Here is a 24,229-nt window from a genome sequence, read left to right as displayed (position 1 = left end):
TGTGTTCAACATAAGATGGACCCTGAAGCTAATTTAAAAAAAAAATCAACCATTTATAAGAGAAATTGCCAGAATATAAAGGTGGTTTCCTTGCTTGCTAAGTAAAAATGTTCTCACTCTGGCATTAATTAAGAATATTTACAATAATGACCACTTCACAGATAAGTAAAACAATTTACATTTTAAACACTTACTTATGTAGGATATATTCTATCACTTGAAGTAGAAATAAAAGCCAAATAATGTCTTACTAGACTACATGCTGACCTTAAGTATATGTTAGCCATGGCTCAGGAGCCATAGAGAGCTTCACAATGCGCCACTCCCTGCAAGCTGCATGTGGGATTGTGGCTTTGCAGCTCAATACAGCAGCAGTGTCCTCTGAAGGCATCAGAGAAGAACAGGCTGCCATGTCAAGAGAGGCCCAGGCCTGCGATGATCCATGCCCCCTTTCAGAGCTTGCAGACAGCAAGGATCTCAGAATGGCACCAGGTACCCAGACATTTATCTGCATGGCTGGTCAGCAGTCTTTTCTGGGGTGCTCAGTGGAATACGAAGCTGTGGCAAGGCCTACTGAAGGAGTGGTGGGCTGTGATTGGACCCTCTAAGCTCAGGGCAGTGGCCCACAGTGGCTAGTACAGAGGAGATGTACACCAGGTAGCAAATGTGCCGTCATCTGTGCAATCAGTCACATGCCCCAGTCGCAGACTAGAAATAGCAGCATCCAGCTAAGTACCATGTAGGGCATGTACGCCTTTGGGTGAACTAAGGCACACAGCAAAGCTGTGGTTGTAAAGACTGGGTTGGCCGAGGGCTGCCAGCCACGCAGCACTTAGCAGGCCAAGCTGTTCATTCCCACTGTGTCGTAGTCCACAGGGTCCAGGGGGCCTGGGCTGGGTTGCCGAGGGCCGGAACAGGTCTGGGGGCAGCCAATCCATGACAGCCCACTACTAGCACTACGGCTACTTCCAGGTGCCACTGCTGCACACACCCAGCTGAGGCAGTGCTCGCTTTGGGCTTTGGAACAGCATCTCTCATCCACCCTGGGCATCCTCCTGGGCTGCATCCTATTATCAAAGGCTAGAATGAGCGTGGAAGCCACCAGGTAAATCTTTTTAAAGTACAGTGAGATAAAGAGAATAAGCTAATGAAACAAAGTCTGTCCATAAATAGCTCAGTTTTAGTTTTGCTTTTTAAGATTTTACTTATTTTGGAGAGAGAGCGCCCTGTAGCAGGGGGAGTGAGAAGCTGAGTGAGATAACTTTCAGCAGACTACTTGCTGAGCCCAGAGCCCAACTCTGGGGCTTGATCTCTTGATCTCACCACCCTGAGATTATGACCTTTGCTGAAACTGAGAGTCAGAAGCTTAACCAGTTGAGCAGCTCAGTTTCATAATAGGAAAGGGGTAGCTGGTAGAATTCTAAATTCACATACATTCTGTTGGAAAGTGAAAAGCTTGTTGAAACCCAAGAACTTGCCCTGTTCTTAGGTAAGAAGGCTAAGGCTCCTTAGCTGAGTCTGGATCTTACTCTGGAGAATTAGTGGTCTCCCAAAACAAAATGGACGAGTAAATCATTATACACAAATTTAACTACCTGTCGTTTCTCTAGCAAAGGACAAAACTAGAAAATTCTGGCCCCAAATTAAGTTAACATATTCTGAATATTTACACAATAATAGAGATACTGTGCATAGCTTTCATAATGTTCTTGTGTTAATACCCAATGTTTGAAACACAGTTAAGATCAATAATTTTTGGAGGGAGATGACTTTTGATTTAGAATAATAGGTTTCAATAAGTACCCATACATTTTTATTTTTATTTTATTTATATTTCCCAGTTTTCCTTTTGGCATGGCATTTCTTACTCTTTTTGTTTTTAAGTTTTTGTTTATTTATTTGACAGACAGAGATCACAAGTAGACAGAGAGGCAGGCAGAGAGAGAGAGAGGAAGAAGCAGACTCCCTGCTGAGCAGAGAGCCTGGTGCTGGACTAGATCACAGGAACCTGGGATCATGACCTGAGCTGAAGGCAGAGGCTTTAACCCACTGAGCCACCCAGGTGCCCCAACATTTCTAACACTGTAAATCCCTTGAAAACAGATTTCATTCTGAGAAGCTAAGTGGTGAAAGGTCATTTTGTCACAGGAGGAAGAAACCTTCTATCACAGCTTCTTGCTGGAATAAACTGGGTGCGTCCCATTTGTGAGGCATACCAGCTTGAGGCCCCCGATGTAACTACTCCTTTTTTTCCTTCTTCCCTCTTTTTGCAAACTTCCGGTAACAGAACAGACAACACTGTGTGGTGACAAATATAGCAGCTGCCACACAGGCCAGCAGGAACCCAATCACATCCAGAGAGTGGTACTGGAACCAGGTGAGGTCATGGGAGGCCGGCCGCAGGTGTTTGGCTCCTTTGTGGCGCATGACAAACTCTATCCAGAAGACGGCTCGATCCAAGGGCTTTATAGGCTGGTCGTGGTGAATCCTTGATAATCTCATAGCGTTCTCTTTGTATCTAAACAAACATAAAGATACCGACATTGAAAGGAAGCTCATTTGCCTAATCGTATAATTCCCATGAAAGGTTTTTGAAAAGGGCCATACAAATGCTTCAAAATATATGTCATAGAGTTACAGAAGCAGTATGTTTTTTTATTTGGATCCACACTGGAGATTTGGCATTTAAATTGGAATTTTCCCATCACCAACTATTCTAAGAAGTGAAAATGGAAGTGCAGTGTGATAGTTTGATCTTTTCTAACAGAGGAAATGCTATGGGCCCTTGTAACAGCTGTAAATGAGATGGTGGGAATGCCCTTGTCGAATGACCTCATGAAGCAGCAAAGGGAATTGTGTCATGGTAAGTAAAATGCCACCTCACTGGTCTCTGTCTCCACTCTTCTACCCTCTACTCTTTATTTTCCTTCATGTAGCCAGTCTGATTTTTGAAACCGATATCAGATCACAGCCCTTCCCTGCTCAAAATTTCCATTTAGCTTCTCATTACCTTTAGAATAAAGTCCAGCTATGGATTTTGTACTATAGGGCCATGCAGATACAGACCCCGGCAACTTCTTCTCCTGTCACTTTGTCCCATATACACTCTATTGTAGGCATAAAAGCCTGCTAGGAGTTCACTAAAGTAGCCAAACATGTCCTTACATAAGCATCTTTGCACTTTCTGTCCCCTCTGTCTCTCTGCTGGACACTTTTCCCTGCAACACTCCAAAGCTGCTTCTACATCTTGATAGATGACCAACTCTGTGTTCCATCTCAGGCTTTTCTGGGACACACTATCAAAGCACTCTTAGACATTTGGGATGTGTGTGTGTGCATGCATGTGTGTGCTACTCTTTGAAACCTAGAATTTTAAAATATATTTTCCATAATAACATTTAAATATATAACATAAGAAAAATGCACATAGTCTTAACTGAATAGCTCAACAATTCAAAATTAGCTAGAATATAATTGTGAAGTGGATGTAATAATACACCCACTACTAAGATATTGATATAGAGTATCACATGCTACCCAGAAGGATCCCATCTTCCCTGACCTTTTTGGTCATCGTAAATTAGGTTTTATTATTTATGTATCAGAATAACAACATTTCCTTTTGTCTCTTGTCTAACAGTCTGTTAATTCTATTACTGTATAGTATTCCATTGTTTGGCAACACCACAGAGTATTTCTTCATTTAACAATCAATGGACATTTGTGTTAACAATTTTTTAGTCATTATTACTAATGCTGCCATAAAATCTTGTGTATTTCTTTAGATTTTCATGTTTATACAGTTGTGTTTGTATATAATGTGAAAGTGGAATTGCTGAGAAGAAGGTTATTTAGGGTTGTAATTATTTTACTGACTGAATTATGTAGAAGTATATTGCTTAATTTCCAAAATTTAGAGATGTTTCCATTATCTTTCTTTTTGACAATTTCTATGTGAATTCTAGTAAGGCTGGACAGTATACTGTTGAATTATATTTTCCAAATTTACTCTGAGTGTATAGCCTAGCATATGGTTAATTCCAATATCTATTCCATTCTTGAAATATATGTATTCTCTGTTGTTTTATATATTATGATATATATGTATGTCAGATAGGTCATATATCAAATTGAATCCTTTAAATCATATAGGAATTTAGTCATTCCATTATCTTCTCCATCCATCCATCCTTGCCTGTCTTCGTTTTTTCTTTCTTTCTCTTTTTGTCTTCTTTTTCTATGTTATTGAGAAAGATGTTTGACAACTCAGTATTAAGACTGTAGAGTTGTGTATTTGTTTGTTCTTTTGTCTATGTCTTCTGCATTTTGATATTTTCATAGTAGGTGTCACCAGTTACTAATTTGTGGTGTTTTGACAGATAAGTCTATATATCATTATGAAATATGTATCTTTATTTTTGTTAGCGATTCTGGAGTACTGTGTCTGATAGTCGCACAGGCACAACATCTTTCTAAATGTTTACTTCTAAAATAGTTCATTTTCTACCTTTCCACTTAAAATACTCTTCTACATTTCTGTTTGAACATGTCTTTTAAAGAGTATATAGTTTTTAAAATGCATTATGACAATCTTTGTCTTTGAATTATATAATCTGTTTAAATTTAATCTAAGTGCTGGCATATTTATACTTTTACCTATTTTCTTATTCTATTTTCTGTTCCATTTCTCCAACCTGCCATATATTTTTTTTTCTTTCTTATCTATTTAAAGTATTTTATTAATTCATTGTTCTACCATTTTCTTCTTGATAATACATTTTGCGGTATTTCTTTAGATGATACCCTCCTAATATAAAATTATTACTGATGGTAGTAACAAATACGGAATTTGGGGTTATTGTGCTAGGCACTACAAATTTCCACACATTCTTCTCCTGTGCAATATAGAAAATTTCTTTATTTGTGTTATCATCTTTAAAAAGTTTTGTCTTCAAAGGACACAATCAAAGAAATGAAAAATCAAGTAAACCAGAATGGAAGAAAACATTACCAAATCATATATCTGTTAATGTGTTATATTCATAACACAAAACAAATTTTTTAATAAGGTGAGACAAAAAATCAAATTTTAAAATTATCAAAGAATTGGAATAGACATTTCTCTAAAGAGGACACATGGATGGCAACTGGCATTTGAAGAGATGCTTAAACTTTGGCTATAAGGGAAATGCTAATCAAGAGCAGAAGAGAGACCACTTCACACCCACAGGGATTTCTGTAATAAAACAGATGACAGGGGCACATGGGTGGCTCAGTGGGTTAAGCCTCTGCTTTCAGTTCTGTTGATGATCTCGGGGTCCTGGGATCAAGCCCTGCATCAGGTTTCCTATTCAGCGGGGAACCTGCTCCCTGTTCTCTCTCTGCCTGCTTCACTGCCTACTTGTGATCTCTGTCAAAGAAATAAATAAATAAATCTTAAAAAAAATAAAAACATGATAACAAGTATTGGTAATGATGTGGAGAACTTGGATCTCCCACTCAGTTGGTGGAAATGTAAAATAGTGCGTCTCATTTGGATATCAATTTGGCAGTTCTTTACAGAGTTAATATATGACCAGCAATTCTACTCCTAGAATTTCCAAAAATTTCCTTTCATTTCCAAAAGAATTGACAAATTTGGTTCACACAATAAAAGATGTAGTAATATTTATAGTTCCTAAATGTATAAATAAACAAAATGTTCATGAACTGAATGAAAAATAGATTGTAATATATCCATATAGATTGTAATATATCCATTCCATAGAATATTATTCAGCAATGCAAAACTACCACATCAGTGAAACTCAAAAACATAGCAAGTTAAAGAAGCTAGGTGCAAAAGACCATAACATACTACATATGTTTGATTTTTGTACTTTAAATATTATGGTACATAAATCAGATATTATAAAATATATTAAAATAAAAATGAAAATTAATTCTTGGGCAAAAAGATTTATAGTTTGGAATTTTGGGTGCTGAATTGAAAGTTGTTTTACATAACTGCAAATTCTTCATTCTTTCATTCTAGGAATTCTATCATATTTTTAAAAATGTGTCCTTACAATTCCATATATAACTTTTGCATTTGCTCATATAGAAAATTGTTGCAGCCCATTAATTCAATGGGGCTAAAAAGCAACTTGGCAATAAATGTCTGGTTGAAAATAAAGGTAGGTTTAAGATCAGTTATACATATTAAAATTTCAAAATTAGCTTCTTAAATATAGGATGAAATGCATAGTCATCATTGATAGAAGAACCTATCTCTAAATACTATTAATGAAAGAAATTATAATACTCACGAAGGGTTATTAATGACCATCCTCAATGCATTGAGCAAATCTGTACTAGACAGTGTGTGGAAATCCAGACTGACAGCTGCTCCCTTGGCCTTCATGTGAGCAAGGTTATCAGGTTGATCCGCAAACAAGGGAATGCCCACCATTGGAATCCCATGGTGGATCGCCTCATAGATGCCATTGGTTCCACCATGAGTTACAAAGGCTTTGGTTTTTGGGTGACCTAGGATTGGGTGAATCTCAGCACATTAGTAATTATAATTCTTAGGAAAAAATAGAGAGTTTAGCAACACATAGGCACATAGCACAATACTTATGAAATATCATTAAAATGTCTTTTAGATCCCAGAGCAAGAAGAGCAAAAATCTGCTGGAGAAGTAAATGGTGTAGTAGTTGTAACTTGAAAAATGGTTATAAGATGGCTGAACAGATAGATTGAAAGGGAAAATTCTGGATAAAGAATAGCATGTTCAAAAAAAAAAAAAAGAAGAAAAGAAAAGAAAAGAAAAGGAGGTGGCATATTAAAACATAGAACATAGTCTCAAACAGTAAAGTCACTGAGTCTAACATGTAGAGTGTCAAGGCAACAGGAAGTATGATAGTGGTTGTTCAAGTCAAGGGAAAGAAAGACTGCACTTTATCATGAAATGTATTATGACTTCATGAAAAAGATTATGGTGTTTTCCTGGAGAAAGTGTAGAGTCACTGATAATTTTTCATTACCACTGAATACCTATTCAGAATGAGAAAAGATAAGAATAAAGTGGTAGAATTAAGAGACAAAGTGATGATCCATTTCGTTACTAAAAATTTATTGGGAGAGGCAAGATGGTGGAAGGGTAAGGGACCTCATTTCATCTTGTCCCTGAATTTAGCCAGATAACTATCAAACCATTCTCTGGTTTGGTTTCAAACCATCTATGAATTCAAATTGAGATGTAAGAACAGATTTGCTGAAGTTCTACAAATAAAAAGTGGGCACTTTTTGCAAGGTGGGAGGTGCAGAAAAATGAATCTGAGGGTATATTCGGAAGATAAATGGTAGGGAGACGGAGCGTCCATAAGTTGGCTACCAGAAAGTGATTTGCCCTGAAGAGCAAATTCAGACTCTTTAGAAGTCTGTTCCAGGGAGAGATGTCCTTGCCTAAAAGGTGCTCAGGTGGCAAAGTGGGGCAGAATCCTAGGTGGGACAGTGTGGTCTCAGGATCCCTGGGGTCACAGAAAGAACAGGGGTGCCTGAGCTGCAGAATTCCCAATCCATTAGAGCAGAGAAACCAGTTTATGTTCAGTGAGATAGGGAGGGGGCTGTCAGCTCGGTTTGCCATAAACAGCAAACTGTACCATGATCGAGTGACCATTTTCTAGAGTTGGGGACCACCAAGGGCAGAAACATGGTGACCCTCCACTTTCCACTCAGAGGATCAGTGTGGATGCACACCACACAAGTCTGCAGTTTGGCACACACAGACCTGAAAACTGTGTATCCCTGAAGACTTGCTGAAGAGAAGGGGCTGTGATCTTTCAGCTCTAGGGCTGGAGACTGGCATGCAGCCATTTTTATTTTCATCCTCCAAAGAGGCACAGAGGGTCTTCAGTGAATAAAAGTCACATAGAGCAATCAGAAAGCTTACACTGAGCCCAGCTCCTGGCAAGGTGTTGTGCAAATCTGCCCAGGCAAAGACACCTGAGAATCAGTGCCACTGATCCTTCCCATGGAAGACCAGCAGAAACAACAGGGAACACCCAGTTTTTGGAGCACAGAGGACTATAAAACTCCAGCACTGGGAGACAATAGTTTTTTCTCGAGTCATTTTACTTTCAGTTTAAAATCTCTTGTTCTTTTATTCTTTTTTTTTTCTTTTTCCAACTGGTTTCTTATTTTTTTTTAAAACATATTGTTTATATGTGTGTGAGAGAGAGAATGAGCAGGGGAGAATCGCAGAGGGAAAGAGAGAGAGAAACAGTTTCCATGCTGAGGAGGGAACCAGATGCAGGACTCGATCTCAAAACCTGGAGATCATGAGCTGAACCAAAGGCAATGGCATAAGTGGCTGAGCCACCCAGGCTTTGCAACTGATTTCTTATTTTATCAATTCTTTGTTTTTAAGTATTTTTTAACTTTCATTTCTGAATTTACATTTTATAGATTTATTCTTCATTTTTAGCTTCCTTTCACTGTTGTAATTTTATTTTTGTTTATATGAGTTTTGCTTTCTTTACAGTTTTGGGATTTAGTGTCTTGTAACAGACGAAAATACACCCAGAACCGAGTGGATCACCATGTTTTGTCTATGTGGAAGATTATAATCTCTCTCCCCACCTTTTTTATTTCCTTTTCTTTTTTAATTTCTGACCTGTTTAGATTTTTCTAGTGTGTGTTTCATTTGAATCATGGTTGATATTTTTTATTTTGTTGTCTCATTCTTCCATTCTTCTCTGGGTAAAATGACTAGAAGGAAGAAATAACAACAAAAGAAAGAACCATAGGTGATACTCTCCATCACAGATATAAGCAAAATGGATATAAGTAAAATGCCAGAGCTGGAAATTAAGATAATGATTATAAAGTTACTAAGTGTGCTTGAAAAAAGCATAAAACACACTAGAGAATCTCTTAATGCAAAAATAAAATCTAATCAGGCTTAAATTAAGAATACTTTAACTGAGATTCTATCTAAAATGGATGCTCTGGGGCGCCTGGGTGGCTCAGTGGATTAAAATGGATGCTCTTACAGCTAAGGTAAATGAGGAAGTAGAGAGACAGTCAGTGACAGAGAGACAAGATAATGGAAAGGAAGGAAGGAAGCCAGAGAAAAGCAAGAAAAACAACTAATGGAACCAGAGTTAGGTAAGGGGGAAATTTGATAAATCAGTGATCCCATAAATAAAGTTATATTAGAGTTTTGGGGGTCTGAGAGGAAGAGGAAGAAAGGTCCATGAGGCATATTTGAGCAAATCATAGCTGATAATTTCCCTAATCTGAGGAAGGAAACAGGCATTCAAGTCCAGGAGGCACAGAGAATCACCCTGAAAATCAATAAAAATAGATCAACACCTTGACACATAACAATGAAACTTGCAAATCTCAGAGACAAAAAGAAAATCCTGAAAGCAGCTTGGGACAAGAGGTCCATAACCTACAAAAGTAGAGACATTAGACTAGCAGAGACCTATCCAAGAGAACTGGCAAGCCAGAAAAGACTGGCATGATATATTTAGAGTGCTAAATAAGAAAAATAGGAAACCAAGAATACTTTATCCAGCAAGGCTCTCATTCAAAATAGGAGAGAGCAAAGGCTTTCAGGACAAACAGAAACTGAAAGAATTTCTGATCACTAAACCAGCTCTAAAAGTAATATTAAAGGAGATCCTTTAAGTGAAGAGAATGTCCAAAAGTAACATAGACCAGAAAGGAGCAGAGACAACCTACAGAATCTGTGACTTTAAAGTTAGTACAATAGCACTAAAGTCATATCTTTCAATAGTTACTCTGAATGTAAATGGGCTAAATGGACTAACTGAAAGACACGGGGTATCAGATTACATTAAAAAAAAAAGCAAGGTGCATTGATATGCTGTCTGCAAGAGACACATTTTAGACTCAAAGACACTTCCAGGTTGAAAGTGAAGGGGTGGAAAACCATTTTTCATGCTAATGGGCAACAATAGAAAGCTGGGGTGGCAATCCTCATATCAGAAAAATCAGATTTTAAACCAAAGTCTGTAGAAAGTGATGAGGAAAAACACTATATCATAATTAAAGGGGTTTTCCAACAAAAAGATCTAACAATTATAAATATGTATGCTTCTAACTTGGGAGCAGTGATTTATCTATGTATATTAATAATCAAATTAAAGTAACACCTTGATAGTAGTACAACAATAGGGAATTTCAATTTTCCACTCACTGTAATGGACATCTAAGTGAAGATCAACAAGAAAACAAGGGCTTTGGATGACACAGTGGATGGGATGGACTTCAAAGATATATACAGAGCATTCCTTCTAAACCAACAGAATACATATTCTTTTCAAGTGCATATTGGAACATTCTCCAGAATAAATCACACACAGTGTCACAAATTGTTTTTCAACCCATATCAGAAGATTGGGATTATCCCTGGCATATTTTCAGGGCATGATGCTTTGAACTTGAACTCAATTACAAGATGTTTGGAAGGAACTCAAACATTTGAAGGTAAAAGAGCAGTCTACTAAAGAATGAATGGTTGACCAGGATATTAAAGAAGAATTATAAAGTTGCATGGAAACCAATGAGAAGGAAAAACAACTGTTCAAAACCTTTAGAATGCAGCAAAGGCGGGCCTAAGAGGGAAGTACAAAGCAATGGAAGTCTTTTTCAAAAAAAAAATTAGAAAAGTCTTAAGTACACAAGCTAACTTTAAAACTAAAGAAGCTGGAGGAAGAATAGCAAATAAAGCTTACACCAAGCAGAAGAAAAAATAATAATTATTAGGGCACAAATCAATGAAATAGAAACCAAAAGAGTAGAGCAGATCAATGAAACTAGAAGCTTTTTCTTTCAAAGAGTTTATTACATCAATAAATCCCTAGCCACATTATCAAAAAGAAAGAGAAAGGACCCAAATTAATAAAATCATGAATGAAAGAGGAGAGATCATGATCAACACCAAGGAAATACAAATAATTTTAAGTACATATAATGAGCAACTATATGCCAACAAATTAGGCAATCTGGAAGAAATGGCTGCATTTCTGGAAACATACAACCTACTAAAACTGAAACAAGAAGAAATAGAAAATGTGAACACACTGATAACTGAGAAGGAAACTGAAGGAGTAAGAAATCTCCCAACCAACAAGAGACAAGAGCCAATGGCTTCCCATGGGAATTCTACCAAACATTTAAAGAAGAATAATACCTACTCTTCTGAAGCTGTTTCAAAAAATAGAAATGGAAGGAAAACTTCTGAACTCATTTTATGAGGCCAGTGTTACCTTGATCTCCAAACCAAAGGCCCCACCAAAAAGGAGAATTACAGAGCAATACACCTGATGAACATGGATGCAAAATATCTCACCAAGATAGTAGCCAATAAGATCCAACAGTGCATTAAAAGGATTATTCACCACAATGATATGAGATTTATTCCTGGGCTGCAAGAGTGCAAAACTCCTGGGTTTTGCACTCACAAACCAATCAATGTAATACATCACATTAATAAAAGGGCAAGAACCATATATGTCCTTCTCTATGGATGCAGAAAAACATTTGACTAAATGCAGTGTGTTTCTTGATTAAAACTCTCCAGAGTGTCAGCAGAGAGGAAACCTATCTCAATAACATAAAAGCATCTATGAAAATCCCACTGTGAATATCATTCTCAATGGGGGGAAAACAGAGCTTTTCCTCTAAGGTCAGCAATATGACAGGGATGCCCACTCCCACCATTTTTGTTTTCAACATAATACTGGAAGTCTTAGCCCCAGCAGTCAGATAACAAAAGGAAATAAAATGCATTCAAATTGGCAAAGAAGAAGTCAGACTCTCACTCTTTGCTGAAGACATGATACCTTAAATAGAAAACCCCAAACACTCTACCCCCAAACTGCTAGAACTGATAAAGGAATTCAGTCACATGGCAGGAATTAAAATCAATGCACAGAGATCAGTTGCATTTCTATACACTAGTAATGAGACAGAAGAAAGAGAAATTGAGGAGTCTATCCTATTTAAAATTGCACCCCAAACCATAAGATACATTGGAATAAACCTAACCAAAGAAGTAAAGGATCTGTACTCTAAAAATTACAGAAGACTTGTGAAGGAATTTGAAGAGGACACTAAAAAATGAAAAAAAAAATTCCATGCTTATGGATTGGAAGAATAAATATTATTAAAAAGTCTATGGTACCCAGAACAATCTACACATTCAGTGCAATCTCAATCAAAATACCATCAAAATTTTTCAAAGAACTGGTACAGATAATCCTAAAATTTGTATGGTTCCAGAAAAGACCCCAAATGTTGAAAAAGAAACATTTAGAGAGGAATGTTGAAAGGAATGTAGAAAAAAGGAATATTGAAAAAGAAAACCAAAGTTGGTGGCATCACAATTCTTGGCTTCAAGCTCTATTTACAAAACTGTAATCATCAAGACAGTGTGGTATTGGCACAAAAACAGATACTTGGATCCATGGAAAAGAACCCAAAAATGAACCCTCAACTTTATGGACCATTAATCTTTGACAACACAGGAAAGAATACGCAATGAAAAAAGGACAGTCTCTTCAATCGATTGTGCTAGGAAAATTGGACAGTCACATGTAGAAGAATGAAACTGGACTATTTCCTACACTATGCATAAAGATAAACTCAAAATGGATGAACGACCTAACTGTGAGACAGGAATCCACCCAAATTCTAGAGAACACAGGTAGCAACCTCTTCACCTCAGCCAGAGCACCTTCTTGCTAAACATGTCTCCAAAGGCAAGGGAAACAAAGCAAAAATGAACTTCAAGATAAATAGTTTCTGCACAGCAGAGGAAAGAGTCAAGAAAATTAAAAGGCAACCTACAGAATGGGAGAAGATATTTGCAAATGACATATTAGATAAAGGGCTGATATACAAGATCTATAAAGAACTTACCAACATCAACACTCAAAAAACAAATAATCCACTCAAGAAATGGGCAGAAGACATGAATAGACATTTCTGCAAAGTAGACATAAAAATAGCCAACAAGCACATGAAAAATGCTCAACATCCCTTGGCATCAGGGAAATACAAGCCAAAACCACAGTGAGATACCACATTACAACAGTCAGAATGGCTAAAATTAACAAGACAGGAGACAACAAATGTTGGTGAGGATGTGGAGAAAGGGGAACCCTCCTACACTGTTGGTGGGAAAGCAAGCTGGTGCAGTCACTCTGGAAAATATTATGGAGGATCCTCAAGATGTTATAAACAAAGCTACCTTATGACCCAGCAATTGCATTTCTAGGTATTTACCTCAAAGATACAAATGTATTGACCTGAAGGAGCACTTCTATCAACCCCAGTGTTTGTAGCAGTGTTTATAGCAGCAATGTCCACAATAGCCAACCTGTAGAAAGAACTTAGATATCCAAGGACAGATGAGTGGATAAAGATAATGTGGTATATTTATGTAATGGAATATTAGACATCATAAAGGTTGAATAATTACCATTTATATTGACAGGGATGGAGGGTATTATGCTGAATGAAACAAATCAATCAGAGAAAGACAATAATCTTATGCTTTCACCCATATGTGGAATATAAGAAACAGCACAGAGGAATATAGGAGAAGGAGGGAAAACAGAATGGAAAGAAATCATACAGGGAGACAAAACTATGGTTTGCTCTACTTTGCCCCTATAGGGAGCAAACCAAGGGTTGCTGGAGGAGAGGTGCTGAGGGATAGGGTAATTGGGTGACGGACATTAAGGAGGGCACTTGATGTGATGAGCACTGGGTGTTACATGCAATTGATAAATTATTGAACAGTACAACTGAAACAAATGATGCACTCTATGTTGGCTATTTGCATTTAAATTAAAAATTAGAAAATTACCCTTGAGAAGTAATTACACATGAAATAAAGATACTTTGATTCTAGTCATAAGGAATGTGACTGTGTATAATAACATCCTGTATCGATCATTTTCCCCCCTAGCATGGCAAAATAACTGTAAAGAAGTTAAGTCTTGTTTTTGAATTTTTCAATAATGAATGTTCAATCAATTTGCTTTTGGGAACAATTGCTATCATCTTCCAATGTAATATTACCTATTTATTTCATTTGAAGTGTTACAGGAGGGAGTTCATGTATATCCACTTGTTCCATATGTTATTTTATTAGAGTTTTACATCTTTTGATATACAAAAAAGCTAAGTATGCAACCTGTTGTTTGTGAGAAATAAATATTTCTGCTTACCAGTAACTTATTAATATAAATAACTTCTCTTAGTACCTATAATTTCTTTTACATTACTAATTATTAGCACTACCTCCAAGAAAAAGGTAATTTTTTACATGAATCCAGATTATTATTACTATTTCTTGGTTTGGAAATTCTTTAAATGTTACAAAGAAGAGCCTATTGGAACTTCAGAAATAAAAGTGCCGCTGTTGAAAAATGTCCCAAACTGTGATGATGCTACATTTTATTTAACCGATTGTTAACACTTCAGTGATGCACTATAAAACATTGATAACATGGATTAATATGAGTTCTATAACCAAGCAATTTCCATTCCCAGTACCAAAATAGATTGATTTCAGAATTCCCTAGCAATCTGCATAAACTGGATGATGGTTTACATTGTTAATACATATTTGTTATGCAAATGTTCAAGTAACTTTAGATATTAAGTGAACATTAGCATAAAGAGAACCTATATCAGTAACCAAAAAGTAGTTCACAAACACCCAAATACTCCAGGTGTTTTCTATATATCAGAAAATAATATACTACTATATATATATATATATATATATATATATATATATATATTGGATAATTGTTTATTTTGCAAGGCAGTTCATAAGTTAAATGGATAGTCCCTGCCTTTTGGTAATTTTTTTAAATTTATTTTTTTATTATTTTATTTTATTTTTATTATTTTTTTAATTTATTTTTTATTTATTTTCAGTGTAACAGTATTCATTATTTTTGCACCACACCCAGTGCTCCATGCAATCCATGCCCTCTATAATACCCGCCACCTGGTACCCCAACCTCCCATGCCCCGTCCCTTCAAAACCCTCAGATTGTTTTTCAGAGTCCATAGTCTCTCATGGTTCACCCATACTACTATATTTTATGTAAAAAGAGGCATCTGAAACTTTCCCTTCCTAGGCTAGTTTCTGGTTGACTCCTTAATATATTTCCATTTCCTTCCTTACTATTCTGCTAAGTAAAGTCCTTTTGGAACCACTATTACTAAGCACGCGGTCACCTAGAGGAGTGGACTCATCTCCTCCCTTTTCATTTATTTTACTCTTTTTTTTTTAAGATTTTATTTATTTATTTGACAGACAGAGAACACAAGTAGGAAGACAGGCAGAGAGAGAGGGGGAAGAAGCTCGTTGCTGAGCAGAAAGCCTGATGCGGGGCTTGATCCCAGGATCCCGAGATCATGACCTGAGCCAAAGACAGAGGCTTTTAACCCACTGAGCCACCCAAGCGCACAGGGTCCACTCCACCATTCGTGTCAGTTTTTCCCTTTCTTTGAATCATCTAGTCTGGGCGATTGCCAAAACATAGCTTGGTGAGCCTTGGCCACCCTTCTCTGAACAGCATACTGAGTAGGCTTTTCTCAAAAATTTAGTGGAAGGAAAAGAAACCTGGATTATCCAGCAAGCATAAACTGCTTGATAAAGCTTTTCAGACTTTTATCAATTCCTGCTTAACATAACTGTTGAAATGTAACTCCTCAGAGAACATCTATGTGTTATTCAGTGCCCTTGGAAATCCTGTAAGGAGAAGGAGGGAATGACAGGACAGAATTTGGTGATTTCTGTATCTGCCCAAGATACATTATAATAGGAAATGTTACACTGTATCTCCTAAATATATTCCTCCTAAATATATTTCTTTCTGATCTCAATGTTAATGCCAAAGTTATTGTCAAAACACCTTGTGTACTATTTTACCATCTGCCATGTATATTTTGCTCATATCTGAGATAAATTGGAGCTATCATCATCGTTTCCATGTCATGAAGGAAAGGGCAAACAAACTCTTTACACAGTTTAACAGACTCATTAAGTAGTTGTATAGGATTAAGTTACTTTATCTAACCTTTTGTGGAATCTGTGCAAGGGCTGATGCAATCACATTGGCTTTTTCCTCTGGCAGGTTAGTGACCATAGACCCTAGTGTAAACACCACAAAACCATTTTCTCCAGAGCTCTGGAAAAACTCTTCCATTTCCTGTGAAAAAAAATTTGTTCCATTACAAAATGAGAACACCATAGCAAACACTATTTAAAAAATTTCTACATGGGTGCCTGGGTGGCTCAGTCAGACCTGAGATTTTATCTTAGGTCATGATCTCAGGGTTGGGCGACTGAGCCCTGAATCTGGCTCTACACTCAGCGTAGAATCTGCTGGGTCTTCTCTCTCTCGCGCTCTCTCTCTCTCCTCCCCTCCCCTATCACCCAACTCTCAAATCAATAAATCTCAAAAAAAAAAACAAAAAACAAAAAACTTCAAGCTGCTAAGGAGAGATAGCAAATAGTATCAGGAGCTTTAGAATAATGTCTGTTTTAATCTTTAAATTGTGGTGAAGTACACAAAAAAATTTACCTTTTTAACTATTCCCTGGCATGCAGTCAATAAAGTATATTTACACTGCTTGGTAACCAATCACCAGAACTTTTTCATCCTGCTAAAATGAAATTCTGTTCCCATTATATAACAATTCTCCATTCTCTCCTTTACTGTCTTTAGCAACCATCATTATACTTTGTATTTCTATGAATCTGATTAAACTGCATACCTCACATATCAGTGGAATCATACCTTATCTGCTTTTTGTGATTTCCCCCTTTCACTTGCTGTAACATCCTGAAGCTTTTCCAATTTAGAGTATGTGTTAGGCATTTCTTCTAGAGTATGTGTTAGGCATTTTATGACTAATATTCCATTATTTGTAAATACATTATATTTATGGATTTATCTGTCCCTGTACACTTGTTTTAGACTGAATAGAACTTTTGCCAGTTTTACCTCGGGATTTAGACTTTGAGAAAGTTACCATACACACTTAAACATTTTGTAGTCAAAATTGGTATTAGGTTAACCCTCAAATAAGATCTTAGTTTCATCTTATTACTAATAAAAAGGTAAACAACAAGATGTTCAAGAGACCATAAAATCATTCAGTAAGGGATGCTTGTTTTTCTTATGTCTTAAAGGTACAATATCAACTTAAAACATATTATTTTATAACTTTCTTTCATAAAGTATCATCTTATATGACAACAGAATTATTTTGCAATTTTATGTTATGAATATTTTTCATGTATAAGTGGTAAAAATAATTTGGTCCTTATTAAATATGCAGAATTTGTGGTCCTAATTATATAATACAAAATGTAGTTTTTTCTATGCTCATTATGTGAGAACCATGTTTCCCCAATGATTTTTTTTAAAGATTTTATTTATTTGTTTGTCAGAAGGAGAGAGCACAATCAGGCAGAGTGGCAGGCAGAGGCAGAGGGAAGAGCAGGCTCCCCCCTGAGCAAGGAGCCTTTGGGCTCTATCCCAGGACCCTGGGATCATGAACTGAGCAGCTTGACTGACTTAACTTACTGACTTAACTTAGTAAGTTGCTTAACTGACTGAGCCACCCAGGCGTCCCTCCCCCAATGATCTTTACTGAGATTTTATCCAGCCTTGGTGAGTGGCAGAAAACATGTGTTCTCATAGGTTAAGAAAACCCATTAATGCTCTAAGATGTCAAGCCTTGGGACTCAAATGAGGAATAGAGTAAATGTTGGAGTGACAGCAAGTGAACATTGGATTTGACTGTAGATACTGTTGGGACACACAAACATTGTTGAGGAATGATATTTCTAAGTAGAATACTAGTTAAATGCCTTAGAGCAAATAAAACAAAAGAGACAGGAATCACTTACCTTAGGCAGGGGTTTGGCAGGTTTACAGTGGAGTTCTCCAACAAACTCAAAATTTGGTAGAAGTGGGTGAAGAAATTCAAAATCCCAGTAGGTTCGAATGAGCCATATTTGAGGCTTCCCCCCTTAACTCAGACAATGTAGTGGGTCTTCCTGAAGGGAAAACAAAACAAACAAAACAACAAACAACAACAACAACAACAACAAACACATCACATTAGTAAGAGAAAGGAGAAAAACCATATGATCATTTCCATATATACAGAAAAAGCATTTGACAAGGATACACATCTATTCATGATAAAAACTCTCAACAAAGTTTGTTTAGAGGGAACACAACTCAACAAAATAAAGGCCTTTTATGGAAAACCTACAGTGAACATCATATTCAATGAGGAACATTGAGACCTTTCCCCCCAAAGTCAGGAACAAGACAAGAATGTCCACTCTTATGACTTTTATTCTACATAGTACTATATGTTCTGGCTATTGCAATCAGACAACAAAAAGAAAGAAAATCCATTCAAATTGGTAAGGAATAAGCAAAACTTTCACTATTTGCAGATGGCATGATATTATAGAAAACCCTAAAGAAAGAGTTAGTATCCAAAATATATAAAGAACTTATACAACTCAATACCCCAAAACCAAATAATCCAATTTAAAAAAAGGATGGAAGACACGAACACACATTTCTCCAAAGAAGGCATACACTGGGCCAAAAGACACATGAAAAGATGCTCAACACCACTCATCATCAGGGAAATGCAAATCAAAACTCCAATGAGATATCACCTCACATCTTTCAGAATGGCTAAAATCAAAGCTACAAGAAACAGGTGTGGAGGTTTCTCAAAAAGTTAAAAATAGAAGTACCTTATGATTCATCAATTGCACTACTAGGTATTTACCCAAAGCATACAAAAATACTTATTCAAAGGGATACATAAACATTGGGGTCAATGTATATGGCAGCATTATCTACAATAACCAAATTATGGAAACAGCTTAAGTGTTCATCAGCAGATGAATGACTAAAGAAGTGGCATATTTATATAATGAATATTATTCAGCCATAAAAAAAGGAATGAGAGCTTGGGGCCCCCAGCTGGCTCAGTTGGTTAAGCATCCAACTCTTGGTTTTGGCTCAGGTCCTGATCTAGTGGTTGTGGGATGGAGCCCCAACTGTGGTTCTGTGCTCAGTGTGGAATATACTTCAGATTCTCTTTCTCTCTTTTTCCCTCTCTCTCTCTCAAATACAGAAATAAAATATTCTTAAAAAAATGAAATCTCACAATTTGCAATGACATGGATGTAGCTAGAGACTATTATGCTAAGTAAAATAAGTCAATTAGAGAAAGACAAATATCATATGATTTTACTTATATGTAGAATTTAAGAATCCAAACAAAAAAGCAAAAGACGAAAAAAGAGAGAGAGGCCACCAAAGAAATAGACTCTTCATTATAAAGAAAAAGCTGTATTACTAGAGGCACTGTGGGTAAGTGGATGGGTACAATAGGTGATGAGGGATTAAGGAGGACACTTCAGATGGGCACAGAGTGATGTACAGAATTGTTAAATATCTATATTGTACACTGAAACTAATATAACACTCTGTTAACTATACTGGAATTTAAATGAAAATTAAAACTTGATGTCAGGATATAAAATCAATGCACAGAAATCAGTTGCATTTTTATACACCAAAAACAAGACAGAAGAAAGAGAAATTAAGGAGTCAATCTCATTTACAATTGCACCCAAAAACATAAGATACCTAGGAATAAACCTAACCAAAGAGGCAAAAAACGTGTACTCAAAAAATTATAAAGTACTCATGAAAGAAATAGAGGAAGACACAAAGAAATAAAAAAATAATCCATGCTCATGGATTGTAAGAACAAATATTGTGAAAATGTCTACGATACCTAAAGTAATTGCACATTTAATGCAATCCCTATCAAAATACCATCAATTTTTTTCCCAAAAAAATGAAACAAATAATCCTAAAATCTTTATGAAACCAGAAAAGTCTCCAAATAGCCAGAGAAGTGTTGAAAAAGAACATCAAAGTTGGTGGCATAACAATTCCAGACTTCAAGCTCTATTTCAAAGCTGTCATCATCAAGACAGCATGGTACTGGCACAAAAACAGCCACATAGATCAATGAAACAGAATAGAGAGCCCAGAAATAGACCCTCAACTCTATGGTCAACTCATCTTTGACAAATCAGGAAAGAATGCCCAATGGAAAAAGACAGCCTCGTCAACAAATGGTGTTGGGAAAATTGGACAGCCACATGCAGAAGAATGAAAATGGGTCATTTCCTTACACCACACACATAAATAGACTCCAAATTGGTGAAAGACCTCAATGTGAGAAAGGAATCCATCAAAGTCCTTGAGGAGAACATGAGCAGCAATCTCTTTGACCTTAGCCACAGCAACTTCTTCCTAGAAACATCACCAGAGGCAAGGAAAACAAGGGGGTAAATGAACTATTGGGAATTTATCAAGATAAAAAGCTTTTTCAGAGAGTTGAATGGGTAAAGAAGATGTGGTGTATGCATGTGTGTGTGTATACATATATATATGTATATATATATATGCAATGGAATACTATCCAGGTATCAAAAAAATCAAAATCTTGCCATTTGCAATGACAGTATGGAACTAGAAGGTAGTATACTAAGCAAAATAAATCAATCAGAGAAAGATAATAATCATGTGACCTCTCTGATATGAGGATTTTGAGAGAAAAGGTGGGGGTTTGTGGGGATAGTGATGGAAAAAATGAAACAAGATGGAATCAGGAGGGAGAAAAACCATAAGAGACTCTTAATCTCATGAAACAAATTGAGGGATGCTGGTGGGTGGAGAGGTAGGGATAGGGTGGCTGGGTTATGGACATTGGGGAGGGTATATGCTATGTTGAGTTCTGTGAAGTGTGTAAGACTGACGATTCAGACCTGTAACACTCTGGCAAATAATACATTATATGTTAATAAAAAATATTAAAACTTGGTAGAAAAATAAAATTAAATAAATAAATAAGTAAAAAAACCCTACAACAAGCAACAGGTTGAGGAAATGAGAGTAATGCATTGTGAATATACTAGGATATTTTCTGAAAGGAATTTGGAATAATTTATTGAAATGTTTAAAAGTATTTGTAGTTTGATAATAGAACACATATATGATACAAACAGTATAATGATGCAAATATATATTTACATACTTACATATGTTGTTCCTATGTATATATGAAAGACAATGTGTAAGTCTCATTTCTAACATCACAGTAGTACATTCACAATAATAAACAACTATTAAACCTAAGCCACTATCAAATTAAGCATACATTTATTTCCTTTGAAATGCTGCAAAAGTAACAGATGCAAATGTAAACAATTATTTGAGCTCCCCAATCAATTAAGCAATGGAAACACCTTCTTTAGAGTACTCAGTCTCATTTCTATAATTTAGCAAGTTATTCCCTAGATCCTAGATTTTCCAAGAAAACTATGAAGTTTTGAAAGTATGACTTGGTTCCTTGTACTTATCATTGCCCTTAGTTCACATTAGGAGCATAATAATATCTGTTTATTAAATAATATTTGCAAATAACAGCTGGAATATTATCATCAAGTGTGGAAATAGATATGTGCACTATTAATTTTGACTCATTTTTTTCTTTAATGGAGTAACATAGTTTTCAAAAAATGTGAACTATTAATGTGGATGTTCACCCTTCAATAAGATTTTAGACCTTTAAAACGTGATTTATAAGCCCTGTTGAAAGAATTTGTGATCATTAGAAACTTCTTACTACAGGCTCCTGAGTCTGGGATAGAGCCAATATTTCTTCCAGTTATGAAGGAATCTTTCAGGTAATATGACAAAACATTTTTATTTTTAAATTAAAAAAGGGAAACAAGTGGAAATAATATCCTCAATACTCTATAGACAGTTGTACAAGAAAAATGTGACTTTTAAATTAACATCTCTGCTTTCATCAAGATAGTGAAATTTCTAATGTCTTTTTAAAAAAATATTTTATCTATTTGACAGAGAGAGAGAGAGCAGAAGCAGGGGAAGAGGCAGGCAGAGCAAGAGGGAGGAACAGGCTCCCTGCTGAGAGAGAGCCCAATTCAGGGCTCAATTCAAGGACCCTGGGATCATGACCTGAGCTGGAAGCAGACACTTAAACTGAGCCACCCAGGAACCCCACTAATGTCTTTTTTTTTTTTTAAATGGAAAAGTAAAGTAAAATGGATATGTAGGAAATAGGCACAGCAGAGAGGATTTTTAAGGAAGTGAAACTACTCTGATATAATAGTAGTGTATACATATCATTATAAATTTGCTAAAACCTATAGAATATACACCACCAAAAGTGAACTCCACTATAAATTATAGACTTTGGATGGATAATAATGCATCCATGTAGGTTCATCAGTTGTAACAAATGTACCATTCCGGTGGGGATGCTGATAATGGGGAACCTTATGCATGTGTGGGGGCAAGGGTTATCTGGGAAATCTTGACTCCATTGCTGTCATTTAAAATTATTCTAAAAAGTAAAGCATATCAAAAGTACTATTTTCAACTTGTATTTAATAAATAACAAAGGAAGTTTAAAACACTTCATCCAGAAATAAAGTAAAAAAAATTTTAAGTATTACAAACACACAATGAATAGATATGTAATTGCTTCAAGAAATCCTTAGTGCTTTAATTTGTGGTTATTGAATTCCTGGAGTGTAATGTACTCAATAATGGATGACATAGTTGGAACTGGTCCTGTCATATATGTCTTTCCATAATATTTGTGATATTGGAAGATCATTTTATATTATCCTTTCATCATTTCATTTACAAAGACAAATTCCTCTGACTTAATACAAACTCACCTTCCTAGGCACTAGGAATTAAGACTTCGTGCTACCAATTAGAAACATGACTTACCTAGTACTTCACTGTAAAACTGATCCCAACTCTTCTCATTATAAGTTTGGAACCAAAAGTCAAAATCAAGCACATATATCATATTTTTTACTCTCTCCATGAATGTCATTTGATCACTTAATTCTGACAAAATAACAGGCACATAGGATGGAGGGAAAGAAAGTCCTCCACTTTGCTTTTCAAATGCATAGCCAGGAGAGAAGCGAAGACTGTGCACTAAAGTATTTTAAATAGCTCAGCCAGGAGCTCACCACAAGGTCCAATGGTATCTGCAAGAATGACATCAAACCTCGATTCTTGTAGTTTGGTCATTAGCTTCCTGTTCAAAACTACATCTTCACAGAGCTTTTGAATAGATTCAGCAAATTTCCACAAAATTTCTTGCATTTGTGAAAAATATGTCCAAAATGTATCTCTTGGCAAGTTATATATCCACATATCGAGCATTTTTCTGACTAAATCCTTAAAATCATCTTTAAGTATGGATGCAGGGAAAGTCTCATACTTGATAGCAGATGATTCATTTAGATTAACAAGAATGGAAGCTGAAGATGTCAGAACAGTCACTTTGTGACCTCTCTGGACAAGTTCATCCAGGATTGTCTTTATATTGATCTAGTGGCTATATTCTTTATATTGATCTAGTGGCTATATTCTTTCCACAACTCCCAGATTTGAGGTAACAACTCAGCTGTAGCAGCAGCAAAATGGAAATCCACTGTGTAGACATCCTGGTGGAATGCAATGCTTCTTTGCAAATTCTTGTTTCCTTGTCCCACTGCTTGTATGTAAAGTCAAGGAGAAATCAATCAGTAAGTTAAAGTATAACTCTTACATTTCAATGTAAACACATTATATGAATAGTCAGATTATTTGGATGGCATAAGGAAAACGTCAAAGGCAGATGATTTCATTTGTATACACAAGTGTTTAATATCTGTTTGATCCTTATAAGTTCTATCATCTGACTAAGAGCCAATGACCTAACATGTGCAAGTTATCTGTCTTTTGTAATATATTTTGAAAGAACTAGTGACAGTGGTGAGAGGTCAGTGTCTGCAGTCCCATTAACAGAAGAATTAAAGTTATTTTACAGGTGAATATTATTTCTTGGATATGATGGTTCAAGAGATTTTTGTTTTGTTTTGTTCATAAAAATTTGGTTGACATGTAATTCATATGCTATACAAGTGTCAGATTTTAAATGTACAATTAGGTGGTTTACATTATATTCACAGAATTGTGTAACCACCATGATGATCAATTTTAGAACACTTTTAGCATCCCAAATGGG

At 36.0% G+C, this 24,229-nt stretch overlaps 1 pseudogene across 1 annotated transcript; it reads right to left on the bottom strand.

Moving 5' to 3' along the window:
• Positions 1 to 1,909: 1,909 nt before the first annotated feature.
• Positions 1,910 to 23,693, bottom strand: LOC309862497 (UDP-glucuronosyltransferase 2B31-like; annotated as a pseudogene). Its single transcript, XR_014316678.1, has 5 exons — positions 22,936 to 23,693; positions 17,967 to 18,116; positions 16,074 to 16,257; positions 6,309 to 6,528; positions 1,910 to 2,518 (listed from the first exon to the last, which is right to left on the bottom strand). The product of XR_014316678.1 is annotated as a UDP-glucuronosyltransferase 2B31-like (transcript).
• Positions 23,694 to 24,229: the final 536 nt, after the last annotated feature.

Source organism: Mustela nivalis (assembly GCF_964662115.1).
Source record: "Mustela nivalis genome assembly, chromosome: 4".
In the NCBI taxonomy this organism is placed as follows: domain Eukaryota; kingdom Metazoa; phylum Chordata; class Mammalia; order Carnivora; family Mustelidae; genus Mustela; species Mustela nivalis.
This window is presented reverse-complemented; position numbering and strand designations above follow the sequence as displayed.